We start from the raw sequence: 9,862 nt of genomic DNA on the forward strand, positions 1-9,862 counted from the left end.
GTATGCAGAACAACATGTAGCCTACTGTCTGTAATTGTAAAACTACAAAGTGCTCCTGTATGGTAAGTGGAGCTGATACAATGGACAATGAGTGTAGAAACAAGATATGTGTTCCTAATCCAGTGATCATTTAGTGCAGTTTTCACATACAGAATGTAATTATTGTTGATAATCAAAGATCAACAACAAAGTCACAACCTACTGAGCATTTAGTTGCAGTTATTGCTTCATGGGGTCACACCAGATACTGAAAGAAAAGGTTGACATATTTTTGCCATTCATAGATATGTAATGTTGGATAATTTTCTTAATTAAATAAATGACAAAGTTCTCCTTATCAGCTTTTAGGACTTGTATGAAAATCTCCTGAAGTTTTAGGTCTATTTTAGGGTCTCTGACCAGTGCTCTCCTTGCTTGATTTGTCTGTTTGGGTGGACAGCTATGTCTTGGTAGATTTGCAGTTGTAGAATACTTTTTCCATTTTTGGATGATGGATTGCTCCTTGGGATGCTCAAAGCTTGGGATATGTTTTTTATAACCTAACCCTGCTTTAAACTTCTCAACAACTTTATCTCTGACCTGTCTGGTGAGTTCCTTGGTCTTCATGATGCTGTTTCTTCACTAGTTTTCTCTTAAATAATGAAGTGACGTCTGAATGCAATTGATTGCACTGGATTTTATTGAGGGGTATCAGAATACATTTCAGTTTATCAGGATAGTTGGCTATAGGGTGGTGGTTCTCAAACCAGTCTCTGTCCCCTAACATTGTCTGAGTTTTTGTTGTTGTTGTTGTTGTTTTTGTCTTGGCCAGTTATCAATATATTGTACATTGCAAATGTTTTAGACACCTGAGAAAATGAGATTTAAAAACCTATTTATCTGAATAGTAAGAGTTTATTTACTTTAAAAAAAACTTATATTATGTTCATAACAAATAATGTTATTACAGTAAGTATCAAATCATCAAATTTATTTATATAGAGCCTGTTATAACTGACGTTGTCACAAAGCAGCAGTAAGTAGTGATATTATGTATATGACTGTGTTGGTAAAACCCTTTCCAAATATTTCCTCATGGCAGTACAGTATTATTTGACTTTATCTACCAATGTTTAGTTAACCGAGCTTAAAAATGTAATTATGTTAAATCCAGTGTTCTGTTGATTTAACAAATCCATACAATCAAGGAGAACATCTGGAAACAAACTTTGTTTGTCACACTCTCTCACAAAATATCTACTACATTTTAGAAAAATATCTATTACTCTATTTATGGTAATTATATAAAGTTATACAAGCCCCACACAATGAGAAGATAAATAATTAAAAATATATAAAAAATCTTTGGTGCCTAAGCTATTGCATAATACTATATAATTAATCTGAAAGCAGAGTTCCCCAATGGCCATGGACTGGTTTGTGAATCATTAGTATTTGAGTAAGTATTCTGATTTTCAATTCTAGCCACTATATTTGACCTACCAGTACAAATGAATATGCTAAATGATTTAATTATGCAATAATCAATTTTTTTTTAAACCCTTACTTCAATTCTGCCAGGTCATGAATGCTTACATGCACCTCCTAATCAGAGATTTCAATGGGCACTCTCCTGAGAAAGCTGTGGCCATTGATACATTTGAAATGTCCCATATCTGGAAACAAAAGCAGGCAAAAGTGAAAGTTTGTGGATTACTTTTTTTTTATACAAACCGGATTCCAAAAATGTTGGGACACTCAACAAATTGTGAATAAAAACTGAATGCAATGATGCGGAGGTGCCAACATCTAATATTTTATTCAGAATAGAACACAAATCACAGATCAAAAGTTTAAACTGAGAGAATGTATTATTTTAAGGGGAAAATATGTTGTTTCAAAATTTCATGTCGTCAACAAATCCCAAAAAAGTTGGGACAAAGCCATTTTTACCACTGTGTGGCATCCCCCCTTCTTCTTACAACACTCAACAGACGTCTGGGGACAGAGGAGACCAGTTTCTCAAGTTTAGAAATAGGAATGCTCTCCGATTCATGTCTAATACAGGCCTCTAACTGTTCAATCGTCTTGGGCCTTCTTTGTTGCACCTTCCTCTTTATGATGCGCCAAATGTTCTCTATAGGTGAAAGATCTGGACTGCAGGCTGCCATTTCAGTACCCGGATCCTTCTCCTACATAGCCATGATGTTGTGATTGCTGCAGAATGTGGTCTGGCATTATCTTGTTGAAAAATGCATGGTCTTCCCTGAAAAAGATGATGTCTAGATGGGAGCATATGTTGTTCTAGAACCTGAACATAGTTCTCTGCATTAATGGTGCCTTTCCAGACATGCAAGCTTCCCATGCCACAAGCACTCATGCAACCCCATACCATCAGTGATGCAGGCTTCTGAACGGAGCATTGATAACAACTTGGGTTATCCTTGTCCTCTCTGGTCCGGATGACATGGCGTCCCAGTGTTCCATAAAGAACTTCAAATCGTGATTCATCTGACCACAGAACAGTCTTCCATTTTGCCGCACTCCATTTTAAAAGACCCCTGGCCCAGTGCAAACGTCTGAGCTTGTGGAGCTTGCTTAGAAATTGTTTCCTCTTTGCACTGTAGAGTTTCAGCTGGCAACAGCGGATGGCACGGTGTATTGTGTTCACTGACAATGCTTTCTGGAAGTATTCCTGAGCCCATTCTGTTATTTCCTTGACAGTGGCATTCCTGTTTGAGGTGCAGTGACGTTTAAGGGCCAAGAGATCACGAGCATCCAGTAGAGTTTTATGGCCTTGACACTTACAGCAATTGTTCCAGATTCTCTGAATCTTTTGATGATGTTATGCACGGTTGATGATGATAACTTCAAAGTCTTTGCTATTTTACGCTGGGTAACACCATTCTGGTATTGCTGCAATATCTTTCTGCGCAACAATGGTGGAATTGGTGATCCTCTTACCATCTTGGCTTCAGAGAGACACTGACACTCTGAGAAGCTCTTTTTATACCCAATCATGTTGTCAATTGATCTAATTAGTGTTAATTGGTCTTCCAGCTGTTTGTTATATGCTCAATTTTCTTTTTCCAGCCACTTATTGCTACTTGTCCCAACTTTTTTTGGGATTTGTTGACACTGTGAAATTTTGAATCAACATATTTTTCCTTTAAAATATTACATTTACTCAGATTAAATGTTTGATCTGTCATCTATGTTCTATTATGAATAAAATATTGACATTTGCCATCTCCACATCATTGCATTCAGTTTTTATTCACAATTTGTTTAGTGTCCCAACTTTTTTGGAATCCGGTTTGTACAATATAATGTTTATATTTATTTTTTTAATTATAATTTTTATTTTATAATATTTATATTTATATTCTTTGATGGATTTACTTGCTACGTACTAAATAATATTTAGTGGGAGCGTAAAAATAATTTCACGTATGTAATAAAACATAACTATTGTAACTTTTAGCTGGATCCACTTCAGTGCAGATACATTCTTGGGATCATCAATGAGAACTGTCACTGGACACTGATGGTAATGTTTTATGGCTGTTTGAATTAAATTCTAATAGCATTCTTAACGAACTGTCATAGCTTGTTCATACAGTAGTTCATTCATTCATTAATTCATTATCTGTAACTGCTTATCCAGTTTTTTTTTTTTATTTATTCTGTCAAACATTTTTTCAAGTTATGTTTATATAACATTATTCATTTCAAAACTAATTTTAACATGTTAAAGGTTGTGATCCCATCACAGAAGAAGGTTCTCTACCTAGATCCACTAGGAGAGAATACTGCCAAGCTAAAGAAGTGTCAAGAGGTCACAACGTAAATCTAGTACTGGTGATGTTCTGTGAAAATGGGAGTGTTTAATGTTTTTCTACATTTCATCTTAGTAATTTCTATATATTTCAGATCATTTATGAGACAAAAGGGCCTGAACGTGTCCAGGTGGGAATGCAACTCTGTTTCACATCCATGCCAAAAGGACAGCACTTCCTGTGGGCCCTTTGTATTGAAAGTTAGTATTACTGGATATGTGAAATGTAATGGTTTCTAATTCAGATTACAAATTCAAACTTGTTATATATTTGATTTAAAAGCAATTTTTTTTGTCTAGGTATTTCACAGCATGAGAGTAATTTTCTCATTTACAATAAAAATGGGCAAAGTCATATATTTTTTTGTTTACCTTCAGTTTGCTGAATGAAGAGAAGCCTGTTAACTTCTGCACAACTGTGAAAGGCTTGGAAGAGTTAAGGAAGGAAATAGCGACTGCTCTTCTTGTAAAATATGCAGTTATTTTACTTCTTTAAGTGGCCCATGTCCTGCATTTTTGTATTGTATAATCTTTTATTTTATAATCCACTTGAAATGGTTGTGCTGTTTTATAAACTATTAATTTTTACATGACCATTTCATAAATCATCACTATCCTTTAAAAGTAAGCACAATGTTTTTTATCAAAGCAATATGTGTAAATGGCCTCTCTTCTGATTGGCAGTGCTATATTGCACCTCATTCAAAAAGCAGTCCAGGCTGAAACATTTCTAATAGCTGGCATTCATGATATCACAAAAACAAGTAACACACAACAGGCTGATTAGTTTACTTTTGCAGATTAGTTTCAATATATAGACATTTTGACAATTTTAATAAATTAACCTACTACATATAATTTCATTTAAAACAAAATTACAAGAATTAATTTACTCATAATATGGGCCCTTTAATTTTGTTTTCGAGCCACACTGAATTATATAGCTGCTGAAAGTTTAATCATATTCTTTTTCACAAAACACTTTCAACATCACTTGTCATGGTGTTTTACTAGATGACCTAAATGATTTGTGTCACTTCTGTGGGGAGAGGGAAAACACCCAAGAAAACACTGACTGGGTAATTACAATTATTTCATCTTAATGTTTTTGTTATTTTATTTACAAAAGTGTACAATATAATAAAATATAATTCTGATATTAGCTTATTATTCTAATGACCAACAGCCATAATGTGAAACTTTAATATATTTATATTTAAACATTCAGATTGGATGTGAGCGATGCCTACGATAGTGTCATGTGAGCTGTGTAAGAATGCCTGCAGTGGACACAGACTACATCTGCGATGCTTGCCACATACACTGAACATAATTGACTGTTAAAAGAGTTGTAAATAGTTATGATTACTTGTGTGTATTTTATGAAACATTTTATTCTTTCTTTGTTTTTTATTTGGAGTTTTTAATTGGATTTATTTATATATATTATATGTTATTAGGTTTTTAGTAATTGGAGGGATAAATGTTGAAAGTTGTAATATATAATGTATTCAGTAAAGAGGACAATATAATTTCTAAAAGAAATGTATGGTTTTGGTTATTTGTATAATAAATATCCTTCTGGTATAGCTGCAGTTCTAAGCAAAATGAAATTAGAGGTAGGGTTTAGCAAAGCTGTGCAAAGCATGGATAGATGAATTTATTGGGCACCCCTGGCTAAACTGTGCATAATTTATTTTTAAAAAAGTTACACCTCTACTGTAACAATACTTCTGCCCCTGCTGATGCACAAATATTGAATATTTTGTGAATTTAACATATGACTAAATGTAGGAATAATATTGACAAAAATGCACTCCCTCTAAAACAAATCACCTCATTACAAAATTACCCCATCTACACACCAAAGCATGTCACCAAAGTAATTTTTATGTGTCTTAGGCCTTACAGCTCAGAGATAAGAGAAGATTTTTATTTTGGCAGGTGTAACAACAGCATTGCCAAAATAGTACTCCCCCTTCAGAAATTCCCCCTATATAAGCTACAGTAAAATGCATTTGAGGGTAACTTCTACACACCATGACATGTCACCAAAACAAATTGGAAGTGTATCGGGCCTTACATTCCAGAGATAAGAGGGGAGTATTATTTCGGCAGGCTTAATAATAGCATTGCCAAAATAGTACTCCCCCTTCAGAAATCCCCCATATATAAGCTACAGTAAAATCCATTTGAGGGTAACTTCTACACACCATGACATGTCACCAAAACAAATTGGAAGTGTATCAGGCTTTACATTCCTGAGATAAGAGGGGAGTATTATTTCGGCAGGTGTAACAATAGCATTGCCAAAATAGTACTCCCCCTTCAAAAATCCCCAATATATAAGCTGCAGTAAAATTCATTTGAGGGTAACTTCTACACACCATGACATGTCACCAAAACAAATTGGAAGTGTATCAGGCTTTACATTCCTGAGATAAGAGGGGAGTATTATTTCGGCAGGTGTAACAATAGAATTGCCAAAATAGTACTCCCCCTTCAAAAATCCCCAATATATAAGCTACAGTAAAATGCATTTGAGGGTAACTTCTACACACCATGACATGTCACCAAAACAAATTGGAAGTGTATCAGGCTTTACATTCCTGAGATAAGAGGGGAGTATTATTTCGGCAGGTGTAACAATAGAATTGCCAAAATAGTACTCCCCCTTCAAAAATCCCCAATATATAAGCTACAGTAAAATGCATTTGAGGGTAACTTCTACACACTATCACATGTCACCAAAACAAATTGGAAGTGTATCAGGCTTTACATTCCAGAGATAAGAGGGGAGTATTATTTCGGCAGGTGTAACAATAGAATTGCCAAAATAGTACTCCCCCATATATAAGCTACAATAAAATCCATTTGAGGGTAACTTCTACACACCATGACATTTCACCAAACTAAATTGGAAGTGTATCAGGCCTTACATTCCTGAGATAAGAGGGGAGAATTATTTCGGCAGGTGTTATGATAGCATTGCCAAAATAGTACTCCCCCTTCAGATATCCCCCCTATATAAGCTACAAAATGCATTGAGTAATATGGACATTTAACATATGTGGGGCTTTACACACCACACACAGATAAACATATTTGGAACCCAGTTACATGCAACAGTGTTAACAGGATAGAAAAAGAGCATAGTTAAACCAGCTATTTCACCAGCAAAACCTAAATGAAGCAGTTTACCCGAGCATTTATGTCATGCTGATCTAAACTGATGTTTTTAACCAGGGGTTTGAAGGTTTAATCTGAAGACTGTGCTTAAATATATATACTTTCTTTCCTTTGACAGATTCTTGTTTAGGTAGTGCAATGCTTTTTGGGTTACTGGTCACCATAATGAAATGTGTATAACCCAGCTCAGTAAGCACAGTTGATTTGTTATAACACAGCTATTGTCTGAGAATATTTTTATATAGTTTAATTATTTCTTTTTAAAAGCTCTGAAAATTACAGGATGTCAGACAATGATAAGAGATTCCCTTGGTGGTTGTACAAGGTTGTGTAAAAAATAGGTTGAGTGTAAAAATAAATAAATAAATAAAAATGAAACTTGGCACTGTTTTCTGTGAGTGAAAATAAAAGATTAACAATTTTTTATAAACAGAAATAACAGGAATCGCGAGCGTAACCCGTTAAGTCCGTGTACTGCTGTGTGGGGCGCGTGCACGCGAAGGGGAGTCGGATTCTGGCAGGGAGTCTGTTTTCGGCACAACACCGGTCCCATCTCAGAATAATGGGAGACATTGACATCCGAAGTGTGTTCCGTACGTTCAGTCTGTTCCATAGTTTCGTTTTGGTTGCGGTCACTACAGAAAATCCTGCTTCACAAAGATAGGTGGTTGGAAATGGAAGCAGGGCTTTCAATGCGTTTTGGGCGATCTCAGGGTTATTCTGCCTCGATTTTAACCCAGAACACTGGCACATTTGTTGTTTGAAACATACTTTTAAGGCCACCGTCATTTGCAATGTCCAGCAGTTGATCCTCTTCTAGCACGGACAGGCTCCATTCACCAGGTTTGTTTACAAATGGGTCGCGGATCCATTCTTTCGCCGTCTGTGGGTTACGCATGTGCGTCATTCCGCACAGAAGTCAAAATATGTTTTCAAAATAAAACATCAACATTTAGACTTATAATCAATTAAAAAAAAAATCAAACGTTCTGTGCGGCCCGGTACCTAATGGCCCACGGCCCGGTACCGGGTCGCGACCCGGTGTTTGGGAACCGCTGCTCTAGATCACACACTGAGGAGGACCTGGCCTTTGTTTGTCAATGCTATGGTTTTCCCAAAGACAAGTGCAGAACTGTCCTTTATCAGTGCCATTCCATCAGAAGAAAGCTTCAATCAACAATTAGCACTTTTTAAATCATCAGATCTAGGCAATAGCCTAGTAAACGTGTGTAATCTTTTCAAGTTGTTCCTGACCGTGCCAATGAGCAGCGCATCATGTGAACAGAACTTATTTTGCTTACATCAATTAAAAACCTACTCGAGAAACACTATTGCTCAGGAGAGACTGTCTGACATTGCAGTGCTGAATATTGAGCGGGCCATTCAAGTGAACTTGGAGAAAACAGTCAGTGAATTTGAGCAGGACATAATTTATATTACATATAGTATCTACCTATATATTAAATATCATTTGATAAATGGAGGATTTTTACTTTCATTTAAATGTAAGTCATATTATATATAAACTACATTGTTTTAATGACGTTGGCTGAGATGTCTTGCCTCCCCGGCATAAGTTTCAAATGTCGCCCATGGTTGTGGCCCATGTCCTGAATACATCTGTGTGTGGTGGCTCTTGAAGCACTGACTCCAGCAGCAGTCCACTTTTTGTGAATCTCCCCCAAATTTTTTAATGCATCGAACACCTGTGTTAATATTAAATAAAACAGAAAACCAGATCTAGTGTCTCTTTTATAACTCACCCCTCCTCAAAACAGATTCCTTCATTTTCTTTGTCCTCTTCTGTCCATTCTTGCTCTATCTGTAGAAGTGAATGAGAGTGTGAAATGAATGTAAAAATGTATGAAATTAATATTGATGTGATATGAACAATAACTGAGGTGGGAAAACACCCTGGAGGGGGTGCCAGTACAGGATAACACACACACTCACTTCTGAGTCGCTAATTCACCTACCAACGTGCGTTTTTGGAGGAAACCTGAGCACCCGGAGGAAACCCACACAGACACAGAAAGAACACACCAAACTCCTCACAGACAGTCACCAGGAGTGGGAATCGAACCCACAACCTCCAGGTAGCTGTGTGACTGCGCCACCGTGCTGCCCATGACCACTGTACACATGTTAATTTGTGTTAATACTGACTTACCACCCACTTCTACTGTACACTCCTCTGTTATTGTTCCATCAGTGAGCTGACACAGGTAATGTCCTAAATGAACAGACTCACTCTGCCCTTGTAGCCCTGCCCCTCTGTCGCCTGTCTGTTCTTATAGAGACAAACACACTCTGTCCCCTTAAACCACCTATTCTCCAGGTCAACAGCACTGACTTCAGGGGACAGGTGACAGGAGAGAGTGGCGGCAGAGCTAGTCTGAACCTCATCACAGGGTCCAATGAGTTTAAACTCTGTGAAGGGAAACACACACCACGAAGTTCACAGTTAAACCTGTTACAGGAAACAATAACTAATCAATATTAAACACATCAATATCTGGATTTGGCTCACTGTTGCTTGCAGTCGCCATTTTTATCTCTATATCTCCCGTTCCAGCTTCAGACTCAAGACCTCCTACAGACAGACAGACAGAGAAAGAGGGAGAGAGAGAGAGGAGAGTATTAACTGGATTTTATTTATTGCCAGATCAACAGATAAAACAGATAAACAGATAAAAGCATATAAAAATACTGGTAAAATTATGCTGCCATTTCAGGCTTCAAAATAAATGTTAAGACATCAGCTGAAATTATGCAAAACCTCCATAATCCCACAATCAAACTCATCCATGCCTACACCAACATTTTAAAAACCCAAACTACATCATAGTCCTGACC

General features: G+C 36.6%; 1 long non-coding RNA gene across 1 annotated transcript; it reads left to right on the forward strand.

Annotated features, from left to right (window-relative positions):
• The first annotated feature begins 3,378 nt into the window (after positions 1–3,378).
• On the forward strand, positions 3,379–5,244 carry LOC136682877 (uncharacterized). The gene is made up of 4 exons (XR_010798682.1): positions 3,379–4,018; positions 4,196–4,283; positions 4,832–4,896; positions 5,046–5,244. It is a non-coding gene; the product is annotated as an uncharacterized lncRNA (long non-coding RNA).
• Positions 5,245–9,862: the final 4,618 nt, after the last annotated feature.

The sequence above is a fragment of the Hoplias malabaricus genome, chromosome 2 (genome assembly GCF_029633855.1).
Source record: "Hoplias malabaricus isolate fHopMal1 chromosome 2, fHopMal1.hap1, whole genome shotgun sequence".
Lineage (NCBI taxonomy): Eukaryota > Metazoa > Chordata > Actinopteri > Characiformes > Erythrinidae > Hoplias > Hoplias malabaricus.